This window comes from Pelophylax lessonae (assembly GCF_965119305.1).
Source record: "Pelophylax lessonae genome assembly, chromosome: 11".
NCBI classification, from domain to species: domain Eukaryota; kingdom Metazoa; phylum Chordata; class Amphibia; order Anura; family Ranidae; genus Pelophylax; species Pelophylax lessonae.
Window position 1 is genome coordinate 230,591,585 of NC_138778.1, and position 18,126 is coordinate 230,609,710.

An 18,126-nucleotide genomic window follows, 5' to 3' on the forward strand; every position below is an offset into this window, starting at 1 on the left:
TTGTGTTTCTGTCCATTACACACGTGCACTTCATATCATTTACAAATCGAAATTCAGATTAAGATCTTTTTTATTCGGAGATTTGGATGTATCCAGATATCCAAATCACAACAGTAACGAATTTAAACAAATCCAAAACAAATTATAATGAAATTAATTCTCCGAATTTGAATTTGAAATGAGAACATATTGCAATAAATACAGTAAGTAATAAAAGTGAAATATGATGATTCCTATTTATCTGCTTTATAGAATTGAATCATAGGTGTGCGCATCCTATTGCATTAGGGTGTGCACCCCAAAGTTCAAACACACATGTGCAGTAGGGCAATGGATGGTGGCAGTAGAGCAGAGGACGATGTCAGTATGGATGAGATTGGTGTCAGTATTTTTTTGTTTTTATTTTTATATTTTATTTTTTACAATTTTTTTTTTAATAATATTTTTTTATTATTTTTTTTTTTACAATTCCTTAGGAGCCCTATTGAGGGGCTTTGGTGAAATAGAGAAAAATGGACTGAGGACAGAGATCCCCTAGGCCTCAGCTGCCTTGGGGGGGGGGGGGGGGGGGTTGTAGGGGCGTTTAGCAGGGGGAATCTGCGTCACACAGTGTGACACCATGTGCACACACCTATGAATAGAATATAATAAAATAGGATAGAATAGAACAAAATAAAAAAATAGAAAAAAATAGAATAAAAAAAAACAGAATGGCAATGGCAATTAAAAGAATTGAATAGAACAAAACAGAATAGAATAGAAAATGAAGGAATAGAACAGAACAGATTAAAACAATAGAAAGGAATGGAATAGAACAGAAAAGAATAGCAAAAAAACAAAATAGAATAGAAGATAAAGGATTAAAATGGAATAAAACACAATAGTATACAAAAGAAAATAATAGAATAGAGTAGAATAGTAAAGAATATTATTAAAAATAAAAAAACGGATTAAAATAAAATAGAATAAAATAAATGAATGTAGCCGATAAAGGAGGCGATGTCCTCCAAAACATGTTGCATTTTTTCATGTGCATGTGAACTGTCAGCGTGAATGAGAAAAAGCACAGCGGCGACTGCATTCGACCCATATGCTGTCATATCCACACTGTCAGCTGGACCTCCTATTGGGGGGGTGAGAGGATTTTGGTGCACAGAACCGTGGTGGGGAGATGTGATTGATAAGCTCTGATTCTTTTTTTCTTGCGAGTGCATTTTATGTAGTTTTTATCATAAATAAAGGGTATTGCACCAGAGCCTGCATGCTCTTCTCTTTTGTTTGTGTATTTATAGATCTCAGCATCCAATTTTAGTAATCTATGGCCCTTGTATGCCTCTGAGAGGTTTCTGATCCCATAAACTGTACATGTATAGATCTCAATGTCTGGTTGCAATCAATCAGGCCCCTTGGTTGCCACTTGGGAGGGTCCTGATTCCATTCCTATTCATAGATCTCAAGGTTCAGTCAGAGTCAACCGTGGCCCCCATGTGCCTCCCAGAGAGGGTTCTGATCCCATATACTGTACATGTATAGATCTTAATGTCTGGTTGCAATCAACCAAGTCCCCTTGGTTGCTACCTGAGAGGGTCTGATCCCTTTCCTATTAATAGAGCTCAAGGTTCAGTCAGAGTCAACCGTGGCCCCCATGTGTCCGTATCCTATTCATAGATCTATCAATCAGGCCCCTTGGTTTCCACTTGGGAGGGTTCTGATTCCATTCCTATTCATAGATCTCAAGGTTCAATCAGAGTCAACCGTGGCCCCCATGTGCCTCCCAGAGAGGGTTCTGATCCCATATACTGTACATGTATAGATCTCAATATCTGGTTGCAATCAACCAAGTCCCCTTGGTTGCTACCTGAGAGGGTCTGATCCCTTTCCTATTAATAGAGCTCAAGGTTCAGTCAGAGTCAACCGTGGCCCCCATGTGCCCCCCAGAGAGGGTTCTGATCCCATATACTGTGTATGTATAGATCTCAATGTCTGGTTGCAATCAACCAAGTCCCCTTGGTTGCTACCTGAGAGGGTCTGATCCCTTTCCTATTAATAGAGCTCAAGGTTCAGTCAGAGTCAACCGTGGCCCCCATGTGCCTCCCATAGAGGGTTCTGATCCCATATATTGTACATGTATAGATCTCAATGTCTGATTGCAATCAATCAGCCCCCTTGGTTGCCACTTGGAAGGGTCCTGATTCCATTCCTATTCATAGATCTCAAGGTTCAGTCAGAGTCAACCGTGGCCCCCATGTGCCCCCCCAGAGGGGGTTCTGATCCCATATACTGTACATGTATAAATCTCAATGTCTGGTTGCCCCCTTTAGAAGGTCCTGAATCCATTCCTATCCATAGGTCTCAGCATCCAATCATACACATCCATGTCTATGTAGCTCACCTCCACAATGGCGGAGTCAATGGTGGCTTGTAGAGACAGGAACCCCGTGCTCAAGTACCGCAGTGAGTGACAGAAAATTAAATGATCTCCACAGGAACCTGAAGGAAGGGACACTGAATTAGCTTTTCATAAAATTTGATTGGTCAGCTGATCTCTGAACTCTTTTCTTATCTTTTTTTCTCTAGATGTTCTCCACTTCACCAATATAAAAACAGAAGAAAATAAATCCCCGAAGCGTTAAAACATCAAATAGAACATCTGAATTTTTATCCCGATAGAGTGGGCCATAATGGAAGAAGAAAGGGTCAAAACTGTACAATGATGCCATTTTATATAGGAGTGACAGTATGAAAGTAAACTTCTTCTGGACCAGCAGGAAGAACAGGAAGACCAACATGGAATTTGTTAGGGGAACAATTGTTGGGGGCTTGGAAGGTGTGTGCAAGTTATACAATGTGCAATTTTTGAGTCTGGCAGGAGAACTATTGTAAACATTAGCACTGGCTGTGTCTTGGACCCACCCCTGGCTGGGGAGCTATTGTGAGCATTAGCACTGTCTGTGTCTTAAGCCCTGCCGCCAGCTGGGGAACTATTGTAAGAATTAGAACTGGCTGCGTCTTGCCCCCCCAGCTGGGGAGCTATTGTGAGCATTAGCACTGTCTGTGTCTTAAGCCCTGCCACCAGCTGGGGAACTATTGTAAGAATTAGAACTGGCTGTGTCTTGGCCCTGCCCCCTGGTGGGGAGCTATTGTAAGAATTAATACTGGCTGTGTCTTGGCCTAACCCCCAGCTGGGGAGCTATTGTAAGAATTAATACTGGCTGTGTCTCAACCCCGCCCCCAGCTGGGGAGCTATTGTAAGAATTAATACTGGCTGTGTCTTAAGCCCTGCCACCAGCTGGGGAACTATTGTAAGAATTAGAACTGGCTGTGTCTTGGCCCTGCCCCCAGGTGGGGAGATATTGTATAATTTTGCATTGCCTGTGTCTTGCCCCCCCCCCCCCCCCCCGTAGCTGGGGAGCTATTGTAAAAATTAGCACTGGCTGTGTCTTGACCCAACCCCCAGCTGGGAAGCTATTGTAAGAATTAATACTGGCTGTGTCTTAACCCTACCCCCAGCTGGGGAGCTATTGTAAGAATTAATACTGGCTGTGTCTTAACCCTACCCCCAGCTGGGGAGCTATTGTAAGAATTAATACTGGCTGTGTCTTAACCCTGCCCCCAGCTGGGGAGCTATTGTAGAAATTAGCCTTGGTTGTGTCCTGGCCTTGCCCCCAGCCAGGGAGCTATTGTAGAAATTAGCCTTGGTTGTGTCCTGGCCTTGCCCCCAGCCGGGGAGCTATTGTAGAAATTAGCCTTGGTTGTGTCCTGGCCTTGCCCCCAGCCGGGGAGCTATTGTAGAAATTAGCCTTGGTTGTGTCCTGGCCTTGCCCCAAGCCGGGGAGCTTATGTAAGAATTAGCACTGGCTGTCTTGGCCCCACCCCTGTCTAGGAAGTTATTGTAAGAATTATCACTGGCTGTGTCTTGGCCTCACCCCCAAACTGGGGAGCTATTGTAAGAATTAATACTGGCCTGCAGTATATAGGCAAAACCAAGTGCCCCCTTTCTGTTCGTATCAATGAACTTATCGCTAATATCAGGAAGGGCTTTAAAAATCATTCTGTATCCAAACACTATCTTTTGAAACACAACAAAGACCCCTCTAACACCATTTTTTGGGGTATAGATAAATTCAGCCCCCCATTGGCGGGGGAACCATCAGTCAGAGGTCTATCTAAATTAGAAATGGATATATAGGGTGAAAACCTTTATACCTTTTGGTCTAAATGTGGACATAGATGTAAACGCATTTACTGATAACTCTTAAATTTAGTGAATATAATAACTATTGTAAATGAGGAAAAATAGGTGCGCGAACCTAGTGACAGGATAAAAAAAGATGAAAGCAGCACTGTAAAGTAAATTGATAGTGAAGGGGTAGTAATATATGAAACATAAATTACAAAAGTGCGCTAAACAAAATAAGAAGAACACAAATGTTCATGTGAAATGTCTGCTTGGTCAGCAGTGAGTGCACAACCTGTGTATCCAAAAGACAATGAAAAATAAGAAAATATATGAAAATATATAAAGTCTTTCAGTCCAAAAAAGGTGAAGGTTAGGGAGTGATGGGAGGTGGGTGGGGCCTCATCCCAGACTGTGATCCAAAGTGAATAAAAGTAATCTCAGATGCACTGTGAACACCCAGTGATAGGAGTGGACTCTTACCACAATGTGGAGAGATGTGAGTATATACTGTATTTGTCCGGAGGTCCAAACTTCTCAAATAGATGATACGATTCTCAGGAGAATAGATCAGCTAGCTGCTTCCAGATTGAGAGGATCTATAGGCTTCCAAGCAGGGGGATAGTGCCAAAAGATCGTGCCCAAAAAAGAAGAGGGGACTATAGTGCATTACCTTCAGTTTATTAGCAAAAGCAGGTGAAATGACACTTACAATTTCCAGATGAAAAAACAGCGTGTACAGGATAGTCCCGGACGTTTGCAGTACGGTCCGAGACTGGTGACAACACGGCTAGCTCCCCCCGACGCGTTTCCACTGATGAGTCGGCTTCTGGGACTGGAGCTGTAGCCGTGCTGTCTACATCTCTCGTAAATAGTTTGGCTGGTGGAGACTTCCGGTGCGGCCGCGGCGGGGACCCGGAAGTGTAATGACGTACTTCCGGTCACGGGGTCAACCAATCAGAATGGATCAACCCGAGGACCCGGAAATATTATGACGTCCTTCCGGTGTTCTCCCTGGCCAATAGCAGCAAATGTAAACAAGATATCTTGTCAGTGACACCGGGATATGGAAAGAGCAAACTTTTGCAATCTTGCGATGCTCAAAGTGTCTTTTCCAAAGCGGAGGCAAGCGATGTAGCCATATCTTGCCTTCTTAATTAGGCTCTTAAAGAAATATTTTATTTTATTAAAAGGCAAAAACTGTATATATTTAGATAAAAGCACAAACTGTAAAAGAATTAAAAGAGTATAATTTTAAAATTATTAAATAATCCTTGGGGAATTTACCTCAAAGGAGTGGTTAATGACATGGCCACAAAAGTATATATAGGCACCATGTGAAACAATGGTTCAAATGTTTGAAATTATTTTAAAAAATTAAAAAATTTAAAAATAATAAAAAATATATATAAAAGGCCATAAAGTTTGGGCAATTGGTTGGAATGGGTCGCAATGAAAATCTCCACCCTCCAACCCTTGTATATATCACTAACATTGGAATTCCAGTGACAAAAATCACAGACATCAATTTATAGACATATACAAAAACGCCACTAGTTATGGTTTAAATATCTTAAAGGAGAAAGGAACGGGGAAGGAAAAAAAGGTAACCAGAAGAAAGACAGTGGATAAGAATGTTATCATGCCCAATATGTATAAGGGGACTAATCATTATTGATGTGGGCATTAATGTCCCATTCCACATTCATACCCCAGGGCTGGTAACATTTTAGTTCATGTATCCAAAACGTTTCACGCCTAGAGATGGTTCTCTTCATGTCACTTCCCCTCCAATGGGGGGAGTAACCCTCAATCACGACAGCTTTCAATTGTGAATAGCTTTGTTGATGGCATTTGTCGTGATGAGCTGAGAGACTATGTCCAGGGAAACCAGTTGATATGTTGGTGAGGTGCTCCCCGATTCTAATACTTGGAGTCCTGATGGTTCTCCCAACGTATTGCAAACCACATCCACATGTTAGGAGATATACAGCTCCTTTACTGTGGCAAGTGACGAAGTTTTGGATATCATATTCCTTCTTGGTTACAGTCGAGTAAAAAGTTTTCGTTCTTTGGGTTTTTAACTCTTTGCATACACGGCATTTCTTACAAGGGAAAAAACCTTTTAGATTAGAAAACATTTTAGGGATAGCAGGCTTTTCGACTGGAGTAGGGGCAATCAGGTCTTTTAAGTTCCTGGCCCTCTTGTAAATGATGGGAGGTCTTTCGGGAAGATTGGGTCCCAATATTTTGTCTCCCCTGAGAATATGCCAATACTTCCGGAAAGTACGATTAACCCATCTATATCCAGTAGAAAAGGAGGTGATAAAGGCATATTCAAATTTGGAAAAGGCCCCTTTTTGTTTGGGTTTGGGAACCACCAGTTCTTCTTGTAGTAGATCTTTAACTTGAAGGATATTTTGTTCCAAAGTTTCTTTCTTAAATCCCTTTTCCAGGAATCTATCCTTCAGTATGTTACTCTGTACCTCAAAGTCATGGGGGTCCGTACAATTACGGCGGATCCTCCTAAACTGACTGGTGGGAACCGAGGTTAGCCAATTGGGATGATGGCAGCTATCAAGGGGGATAAACCCGTTTTTATCGGTGGGTTTAAAGAATGTCTTAGTGCCGAACTTACATCCTATCCTATAGATGATGAGATCTAGGAAGTTGATGGAAACCTCACTGAACTGGTAGGTGAGGCGAATACCCCAATCATTACAGTTCAGTCGGTCCATAAAAAGTTTAAGGGAAGAGATGTCACCTTTCCACAGCAGTAAGACATCATCTATATATCTTCTCCAAAGGAAGATATTAGATTCTCTGTTCTCATAGATGTTGCGATCCTCCCATAGTGCCATGAATAAATTGGCTAGGCTGGGAGCAAATTTAGCTCCCATTGCCACGCCAGTCTGTTGCAGATAGAAGTTCCCACCATAGTAGAAATAATTGTGTTCCATTCCGAATTGTAATAATTCCAGAATGAACACTTTTTGTCTGACTGGGAGATCATAGTTGTTGTCAAGGAAGGTGCTGACAGCTTCGTATCCCATCTGGTGAGGTATGATGGTGTACAGGGATGAAACGTCCGCTGTCACCATCAATATGTCACCGTCTACCTCCAAACTGGTAAGGTCCTGGATACACTGGGATGTATCTTTGAGGAACGCTGGGGTTTGCTGCACTAAGGGTTGGAGGAAATGGTCGACGTATTTCCCTATACGTGAGGTGACTGAATCTATACCACTTATTATTGGTCGTCCAGGGGGTTTTAATAAACTTTTGTGGACCTTGGGTAAATAATAGATAAGTGGAATTCTTGGGGCTAAGGGAACTAGATGTTCTTTCTCCTTTTCATTGAGAATGCCCTCTTCATAACCTCTCAAGACTAAACGTTCAAGTTTTTTCTTGTATGAATAGGTTGGGTCGTTCGGAAGAATCCGATATGTGTCGCTATCAGACAACAAACGGTCCATCTCCTCTATGTAGTCATCTTTCTTAAGCAGCACAACTCCACCTCCCTTGTCAGCTGGGCGTATAATTAGATCTTTACGCTCACATAATGACTTGACTCCTGTCATCAGATCTTTCTGGGGGTGGTGAGAAAATTTAGCTTCATCAAGGTCTTTTAAAACCAAATCCTTAAACACCGTGATGTTGCTACTTTTCACACCTTGGGGATTAAACAGTGAGGCATTTTTTAAAGTAGTATGAGTATATGGAGAAACTTGGTAACTGGTGTAGTTTCTTTCCTTGGCATTTGACAAAAAGTGCCTTTTTACATTTAACTTTCTAACAAATTTGTGCACATCTATAAATGTGTCAAATTTGTTAATGCCTTTCTTTGGTGCATATTTTAAGCCTTTATCCAGGGTGCGTTGTTCTGAGTCTGTTAGTGTGACTCCACTCAGGTTGAAGATGCCCTGCCCTTTCATCTTTTCCTTTTTCCTGGAGTCACCTCCCCTGCACCCCCTTGTTTTTTTCTTCTTTTGCCTTTGTTGTGGCCCTTCCCTAAAAAACCCCTCGGTTTTTGACTGATGGGGGTATTGTTATGATGATTATATTGGTGTTCATATTCATCATCTTCACTCTCATCTGTGTCCTCTTGTAAAGATTCATATCTATTATTGGACACTAACTGTCTTGGATCTTGATAAGAAGGTCCAAGATAGTTACCTTCATAATCTAGAGAAAGTTTTCTAGATTTAGGGGAGGGTGAGGTCCGTTGTCTAGAAGCAGATCTAGAACCTTCCTCCTCCCATCTTAGATTTTTGGTCTGAGGACGGGTGTTCCCTTTACCACTTTTCCCTTTCACTTTAGTAGATTGGGAAAGGGGTTTCTCCTTTAAAGGTTTAAATTTGGAATGTTGAACTCCAGACGTAGAAGGTACCGGATCTCCCGCAAGGGGGAGTTTCCGGCTGATGGAATGTAGATTTTCCTGTGTTTCTCCAGATTTTGGAGTATCACCTTCAACATTGGATAAAGCACTAGTGGCTAAACTAGGTGTCTCCCCAGCGTTCAATTGCCACTTAAACACCTGTAGCCAAAAGACAATGAAAAATAAGAAAATATATGAAAATATATAAAGTCTTTCAAAGTCTTTTAAAGGAGAAACCCCTTTCCCAATCTACTAAAGCGAAAGGGAAAAGTGGTAAAGGGAACACCCGTCCTCAGACCAAAAATCTAAGATGGGAGGAGGAAGGTTCTAGATCTGCTTCTAGACAACGGACCTCACCCTCCCCTAAATCTAGAAAACTTTCTCTAGATTATGAAGGTAACTATCTTGGACCTTCTTATCAAGATCCAAGACAGTTAGTGTCCAATAATAGATATGAATCTTTACAAGAGGACACAGATGAGAGTGAAGATGATGAATATGAACACCAATATAATCATCATAACAATACCCCCATCAGTCAAAAACCGAGGGGTTTTTTAGGGAAGGGCCACAACAAAGGCAAAAGAAAAAAACAAGGGGGTGCAGGGGAGGTGACTCCAAGAAAAAGGAAAAGATGAAAGGGCAGGGCATCTTCAACCTGAGTGGAGTCACACTAACAGACTCAGAACAACGCACCCTGGATAAAGGCTTAAAATATGCACCAAAGAAAGGCATTAACAAATTTGACACATTTATAGATGTGCACAAATTTGTTAGAAAGTTAAATGTAAAAAGGCACTTTTTGTCAAATGCCAAGGAAAGAAACTACACCAGTTACCAAGTTTCTCCATATACTCATACTACTTTAAAAAATGCCTCACTGTTTAATCCCCAAGGTGTGAAAAGTAGCAACATCACGGTGTTTAAGGATTTGGTTTTAAAAGACCTTGATGAAGCTAAATTTTCTCACCACCCCCAGAAAGATCTGATGACAGGAGTCAAGTCATTATGTGAGCGTAAAGATCTAATTATACGCCCAGCTGACAAGGGAGGTGGAGTTGTGCTGCTTAAGAAAGATGACTACATAGAGGAGATGGACCGTTTGTTGTCTGATAGCGACACATATCGGATTCTTCCGAACGACCCAACCTATTCATACAAGAAAAAACTTGAACGTTTAGTCTTGAGAGGTTATGAAGAGGGCATTCTCAATGAAAAGGAGAAAGAACATCTAGTTCCCTTAGCCCCAAGAATTCCACTTATCTATTATTTACCCAAGGTCCACAAAAGTTTATTAAAACCCCCTGGACGACCAATAATAAGTGGTATAGATTCAGTCACCTCACGTATAGGGAAATACGTCGACCATTTCCTCCAACCCTTAGTGCAGCAAACCCCAGCGTTCCTCAAAGATACATCCCAGTGTATCCAGGAACTTACCAGTTTGGAGGTAGACGGTGACATATTGATGGTGACAGCGGACGTTTCATCCCTGTACACCATCATACCTCACCAGATGGGATACGAAGCTGTCAGCACCTTCCTTGACAACAACTATGATCTCCCAGTCAGACAAAAAGTGTTCATTCTGGAATTATTACAATTCGGAATGGAACACAATTATTTCTACTATGGTGGGAACTTCTATCTGCAACAGACTGGCGTGGCAATGGGAGCTAAATTTGCTCCCAGCCTAGCCAATTTATTCATGGCACTATGGGAGGATCGCAACATCTATGAGAACAGAGAATCTAATATCTTCCTTTGGAGAAGATATATAGATGATGTCTTACTGCTGTGGAAAGGTGACATCTCTTCCCTTAAACTTTTTATGGACCGACTGAACTGTAATGATTGGGGTATTCGCCTCACCTACCAGTTCAGTGAGGTTTCCATCAACTTCCTAGATCTCATCATCTATAGGATAGGATGTAAGTTCGGCACTAAGACATTCTTTAAACCCACCGATAAAAACGGGTTTATCCCCCTTGATAGCTGCCATCATCCCAATTGGCTAACCTCGGTTCCCACCAGTCAGTTTAGGAGGATCCGCCGTAATTGTACGGACCCCCATGACTTTGAGGTACAGAGTAACATACTGAAGGATAGATTCCTGGAAAAGGGATTTAAGAAAGAAACTTTGGAACAAAATATCCTTCAAGTTAAAGATCTACTACAAGAAGAACTGGTGGTTCCCAAACCCAAACAAAAAGGGGCCTTTTCCAAATTTGAATATGCCTTTATCACCTCCTTTTCTACTGGATATAGATGGGTTAATCGTACTTTCCGGAAGTATTGGCATATTCTCAGGGGAGACAAAATATTGGGACCCAATCTTCCCGAAAGACCTCCCATCATTTACAAGAGGGCCAGGAACTTAAAAGACCTGATTGCCCCTACTCCAGTCGAAAAGCCTGCTATCCCTAAAATGTTTTCTAATCTAAAAGGTTTTTTCCCTTGTAAGAAATGCCGTGTATGCAAAGAGTTAAAAACCCAAAGAACGAAAACTTTTTACTCGACTGTAACCAAGAAGGAATATGATATCCAAAACTTCGTCACTTGCCACAGTAAAGGAGCTGTATATCTCCTAACATGTGGATGTGGTTTGCAATACGTTGGGAGAACCATCAGGACTCCAAGTATTAGAATCGGGGAGCACCTCACCAACATATCAACTGGTTTCCCTGGACATAGTCTCTCAGCTCATCACGACAAATGCCATCAACAAAGCTATTCACAATTGAAAGCTGTCGTGATTGAGGGTTACTCCCCCCATTGGAGGGGAAGTGACATGAAGAGAACCATCTCTAGGCGTGAAACGTTTTGGATACATGAACTAAAATGTTACCAGCCCTGGGGTATGAATGTGGAATGGGACATTAATGCCCACATCAATAATGATTAGTCCCCTTATACATATTGGGCATGATAACATTCTTATCCACTGTCTTTCTTCTGGTTACCTTTTTTTCCTTCCCCGTTCCTTTCTCCTTTAAGATATTTAAACCATAACTAGTGGCGTTTTTGTATATGTCTATAAATTGATGTCTGTGATTTTTGTCACTGGAATTCCAATGTTAGTGATATATACAAGGGTTGGAGGGTGGAGATTTTCATTGCGACCCATTCCAACCAATTGCCCAAACTTTATGGCCTTTTATATATATTTTTTATTATTTTTAAATTTTTTAATTTTTTAAAATAATTTCAAACATTTGAACCATTGTTTCACATGGTGCCTATATATACTTTTGTGGCCATGTCATTAACCACTCCTTTGAGGTAAATTCCCCAAGGATTATTTAATAATTTTAAAATTATACTCTTTTAATTCTTTTACAGTTTGTGCTTTTATCTAAATATATACAGTTTTTGCCTTTTAATAAAATAAAATATTTCTTTAAGAGCCTAATTAAGAAGGCAAGATATGGCTACATCGCTTGCCTCCGCTTTGGAAAAGACACTTTGAGCATCGCAAGATTGCAAAAGTTTGCTCTTTCCATATCCCGGTGTCACTGACAAGATATCTTGTTTACATTTGCTGCTATTGGCCAGGGAGAACACCGGAAGGACGTCATAATATTTCCGGGTCCTCGGGTTGATCCATTCTGATTGGTTGACCCCGTGACCGGAAGTACGTCATTACACTTCCGGGTCCCCGCCGCGGCCGCACCGGAAGTCTCCACCAGCCAAACTATTTACGAGAGATGTAGACAGCACGGCTACAGCTCCAGTCCCAGAAGCCGACTCATCAGTGGAAACGCGTCGGGGGGAGCTAGCCGTGTTGTCACCAGTCTCGGACCGTACTGCAAACGTCCGGGACTATCCTGTACACGCTGTTTTTTCATCTGGAAATTGTAAGTGTCATTTCACCTGCTTTTGCTAATAAACTGAAGGTAATGCACTATAGTCCCCTCTTCTTTTTTGGGCACGATCTTTTGGCACTATCCCCCTGCTTGGAAGCCTATAGATCCTCTCAATCTGGAAGCAGCTAGCTGATCTATTCTCCTGAGAATCGTATCATCTATTTGAGAAGTTTGGACCTCCGGACAAATACAGTATATACTCACATCTCTCCACATTGTGGTAAGAGTCCACTCCTATCACTGGGTGTTCACAGTGCATCTGAGATTACTTTTATTCACTTTGGATCACAGTCTGGGATGAGGCCCCACCCACCTCCCATCACTCCCTAACCTTCACCTTTTTTGGACTGAAAGACTTTATATATTTTCATATATTTTCTTATTTTTCATTGTCTTTTGGATACACAGGTTGTGCACTCACTGCTGACCAAGCAGACATTTCACATGAACATTTGTGTTCTTCTTATTTTGTTTAGCGCACTTTTGTAATTTATGTTTCATATATTACTACCCCTTCAATATAATAACTATTGACTTTATGTGAGTTTGTTTTTGTTTATTGATCTATGTGAACTTCGTGTGAGCCACAATATTCTCATTTTTTGGATTTGTTCTTGTCTATTGCTATACTCTTACATCGGTTCACTGGGCATATACTAATTTACTATTTTTTGACTGAGTTTTCCTTGACTCAGGCAATGCTAATATAAGTATTTGGGGTTTATATGCTGCAATAGAGGATCAATATGGCTGATCATTAATTGCTTAAAAGATTTTGGTTGTCAGCTTACCAACATACAATATGCTGTTTTGTTTGGTATCAGGGAATTTAAATTTGTACTTTTATGCCATTACATCATTATGGTATATTTTTATCATTGTATGCCAGCCCTGAGATTTTTACATGGTTACATAGTTGCATAGTTAGTGAGGTTGAAAAAAGACATCAGTCCATCCAGCTCAACCTATGATGTGTGTGTGTGTTTGCTGTTAACTGTACATTGTATACCCCTGTATGTTTGATCTTTTTATTAATCATTTTTAATTTGATTATAATTTATCATTTTTAATAATCAACTCAACTCCAGTTGGGGTAGCATGATTGACACCATTATGGCACCATTGGCTGTTCTCATATGTTTTTTTTTATATTGCCTGGTCATTTTGGGTTATTGCCCTAGATTATTGAGTTTAATGTAATCATTTTTGTAGTTGTAATTTGACTTATTTAACCACCAATACTGTTTTTTTATTAATATGGGCAAATTTCCCTGATCAAACATGGCGCCCGATAATATGCACTGCCATTAATATCAGTTTACAATTAAGGTGGGTTGATTCTAATTATATCACGTTGCTGCATGATGGCCGTATAATCATAACTTCTCCTGGCCTTGTGAAGCGTCCCAATTGCAGCACGGTTGTGGATATTTACGTCTACCGCAAGTACTGGCAATGTTTCCATTTTCAAACATGGCGCCCGTGGAGTGTTATTGTGGCTCAGACGGGGACGGTACTTGTCCTTTCTCATCGTATATAAGTGGTGTAGTCAGCACGCCGCTCGTACCCCCAGGAAGACGTCAGCTGTGACGAAACGCGTCGGACCCGGCGTGCTGACGTCACCACGCAAAACCCGGAAGGACGGGCGATAGTGTATCTGGCCGGCTTTCTATGAATATAGCGCTATTTTATCTGCTGAATGTGAGTTCCTTTCCTTTTACTATTAAAGTGTTGTTTTACATATTACACTATAGAGGCTCTTTTATTCCTTGTATGTTAACCTCTGAATGGTTGCTGCCTATGCCATATATGGTCTGAGTGCAGTACATGGTGGAACATCTACCCAGTGATGGTCCCTGGCATCACCTGACCCATACCGGCTCCTCCATCTGGACCCATTTGAAATTTATGCTGATTGGTGTATTTATTACCGTTATCTGGTAAGCACACTGGCATGCTTTATTGACAGATGCACCGTAGAGGAGAACCTTAACCTTCTGCTGTGGTGGAGGATTTATACCTTATCTATATACTTTATACACAGAGTGTTTTCGGGACTTTTATTACCCTTAACCATTTTGCGTTATTTGTGCCACATTTTTTATTTTTCCATTTTTCTGATTTTGTCACTTTATTGTTTCGTTACTAGTGAGCACATATATTTTTATATATCTATTTTTATATATACATTTGGGTTTGGCACTATATTATTTATTTAGTGTGCTCACTTATTGGTTGAATATATATATATATATTTATTTATTTATTTATTTATATATAGTCACTTATAGTGCAGCTTTACTTTGCTTATTTTTGCCCAGGTGATATCCCACTTTCTAGTTGCAGCTTTGTTTTTCGTTTAACGCAGTTATGTTTATATTATAATTTAGCATTGCCTGTGTCTTGCGCCCCCCCCCCCCCCCCCAGCTGGGGAGCTATTGTAAAAATTAGCACTGGCTGTGTCTTAACCCCGCCCCCAGCTGGGGAGCTATTGTAAGAATTAATACTGGCTGTGTCTTAACCCCGCCCCCAGCTGGGGAGCTATTGTAAGAATTAATACTGGCTGTGTCTTAACCCCGCCCCCAGCTGGGGAGCTATTGTAAGAATTAATACTGGCTGTGTCTTAACCCCGCCCCCAGCTGGGGAGCTATTGTAAGAATTAATACTGGCTGTGTCTTAACCCCGCCCCCAGCTGGGGAGCTATTGTAAGAATTAATACTGGCTGTGTCTTAACCGCACCCCCAGCTGGGGAGCTATTGTAGAAAATAGCCTTGGTTGTGTCCTGGCCTTGCCCCCCAGCCGGGGAGCTATTGTAAGCATTAGCCTTGGCTGTGTCTTGGCCCCGCCTCCAGCTGGGGAGCTATTTTAAGAATTAGCACTGGCTGTATCTTGGCTCCGCCCCCAGCCAGGGAGCTATTGTAAGAATTAGCCTTGGTTGTTACACAGCTGGGGAGCTATTGTAAGAATTAGCACTGGCTGTGTCTTGGCTCCGCCCCCCCCCCCCAGCCAGGGAGCTATTGTAAGAATTAGCACTGGCTGTGTCTTGGCCCAACCCCCAGTTTGGAAATCTAGTATAAGAATTAACACTGGCTGTATCTTAGCCCCACCCCCAGCCAGGGAGCTATTGTAAGAATTAGCGCTTGGCTGTATCTTGGCCCTGCCCCCAGCTGGGGAGCTTGTGTAAGAATAAGCACTGGCTGTGTCTTGGCCCCACCCCCAGCTGGGAAGCTTGTGTAAGAATTAGCACTGGCTGTGTCTTGGCTCCGCCCCCAGCCGGGGGGGGCTATTGTAAGAATTAGCCTTGGCTGTGTCTTGGCCCCGCCCCCAGCTGGAGAGCTATTGTAAGAATTAGCACTGGCTGTATCTTGGCCCCGCCCCCAGATACATATTTGTTATAATCATTGCCCCTGGCTGTGCTCCAGGCTATACCAGCAGATATCACATGCACTGACTCACCTCTCGTAGCTTTGTAATCATTTGGGTCAATGAGGAACCAATTTGGGAACCTGAGGGCATAGTTCAGTTCATTCTCAGAAAAGACCACGGTGCCAAAGTGGTATTCGGATTTTGCACTCATAGCCTCAGTGGCATTCGGATATTCCTCCACTGATATTCCTAAAAGGAGGAGACGTGACGTTGGTAAAGAGGATTACAACACTTTCCCCAGCCTGCAGTTCTGTAGTCCCAGTGCCTCTTCCCCACCCAGGGCCACTAATAAGGCAGAAGAACCGGTCCTGTTGTACTGGGCCCAGGCCTCAACAGCTAAACCGGGGGGGGGGGGGGCACTTTATTGAGCAGCTTTATTGTTCTTTTCTGCCTATGTGAATACATTGATTTTACTAGACCACAACCCCTGCTCCGACTTACCAGGGCTTAAAGGCACAAGGTACATTCTATGCATGAAGGTAAAAAACCTTCTGTGTGCAGGAGCCCCCCCCTCCCCAGACCCCCTATTACTTACCTGAGCCCCCTCTCAATCCAGCAATGTCCACGAGAGCCTAGCCTCTCCGGGGGCTCACACTCCTAATTGGCTTTTGGCAGCAGCGGGAGCCAATGGCCAATGTCAGTCGCAGCCAGTGAGCCAATCAGGAGATGGAGGAGGTGGGGCCGAACCGCAGCTCCATGTGTTAATGGACACAGAGAGCAGTGGGTCGGGAGTGCGCCTGCCCTGCTTGGGTGCCTCCAGTGTAAGATGCTGGTTGTGGGGGCACCATGCAGGAGGGAGGGGCCAGGAGCAACAGTGAGGGACCCGAGAAGAGGAGGATCCATGCTGCTCTGTGCAAAAGCACAGCACAGAGCAGGTAAGTATAACATGTTTGCGCAAAAGTTATAGCGTTTACAAACTACGGGATAGATTTATGGACTTTTTATTTTTTATTTTTTATATATAAGTAATGGCAGCGATCAGCGATTTTTATCGGGACTGCGACATTGTGGCGGACAAATCTGACACTACCCGTGACACTTTTTGGGGACCAGTGACATTAATACATTGATCAGGGCTAAATAATATGCACTGTTACTGTATAAATGACACTGGCAGGGAAGGGATTAAAACTGGGGTTGATCAAAGGGTTAAATGTGTTCCCTATTGTGCTTACTAACTGTGTGGGGGATGGGTTGGACAGAGGCAGAGATCGGTGAGCTTAGCTGAATCACACAATCTTTCCCTGCCTCTCTGATAGGAGAGCCGCCTTACGTTGTTTACATACCAGGCGGCTCTCCTGTCAGCTTTGCGGAAGATCGCGGGAGGCCAGCAGCGATCGTGCCCGCTCCTCCTGCGTTCTGCCTCCTGCTGTGTCTTATCACAGCGGGAGTGCGGCTTAGGCGCCGTCGAAGCCGCGTGCACATAAGCACGTAGATCTGTACTGTACTGCTGAACAATCTTCGGGGCCCTTCCTGGCACCCCCTTTTGTTCCTATTCTTCCGGGTCCACTGCATGGCACCCCCTTTGCTGTTAAATGTGTTCCCTATTGTGCTTACTAACTGTGTGGGGGATGGGTTGGACAGAGGCAGAGATCTTAGATGAATCACAAGATCTTTCCCTGCCTCTCTGATCGGAGAGCCGCCTTACGTTGTTTACATACCAGGCGGCTCTCCTGTCAGTTTTGCTGAAGATCGCGGGAGGCAAGCGGCGATCGTGCCCGCTCCTCCTGCGGTCTGCCTCCTGCTGTGTCATATCACAGCAGGAGTGCGGCTCAGGCGCCGTCAAAGCCGCGTGCACATAGGCACGTAGATCTGTACTGTACTGCTGAACAATCTTCGGGGCCCTTCCTGGCACCCCCTTTTGTTCCTATTCTTCAGGGACAACTGCACGGCACCCCCTTTGCTGTTACACTTCCTGTGTGTGGCTCCTTGATCCCCCTGACTTCTCTGGAGTGGTCCCCTTTTTCCTACTGAGGAAGTCGAGTGTCTGATTGACGGATGACGTAACGCGTATAGGGGGGCGGAGTCTTCACCAGCAACCTGGAAGCTTACAGCTAGTTTGCTGCTCTATAATTGCAGTTTCCATGCACTATCAGTAGTGCCTGTACATGTGAGTTTTTTACCCCTTTTCTTAGGCAGACCCTTAGGCAAATCTCCTGGTACTCACGATACTGTTTTTCCCGAGAGACTCTGCCAGCAGCTCAACTTGTCAGCACTCTGGATCCTTCTGGGGCTCAGCTCCACACCTGGTTCACTAGGCCTGAACCACCTTCCTAACA

At 43.0% G+C, this 18,126-nt stretch overlaps 1 pseudogene across 1 annotated transcript in view; it reads right to left on the minus strand.

The window, feature by feature from the left end:
- Positions 1-18,126, minus strand: part of LOC309567502 (ABC-type organic anion transporter ABCA8-like) — a 140,998-nt pseudogene that overhangs the window by 110,455 nt on the left and 12,417 nt on the right. Inside the window, exons 4-5 of the transcript XR_014226122.1 lie at positions 15,878-16,036; positions 2,393-2,490 (exon numbers count right to left, since the gene is read on the minus strand). The product of XR_014226122.1 is annotated as an ABC-type organic anion transporter ABCA8-like (transcript). The remainder of the gene's footprint in view (positions 1-2,392; positions 2,491-15,877; positions 16,037-18,126) is intronic.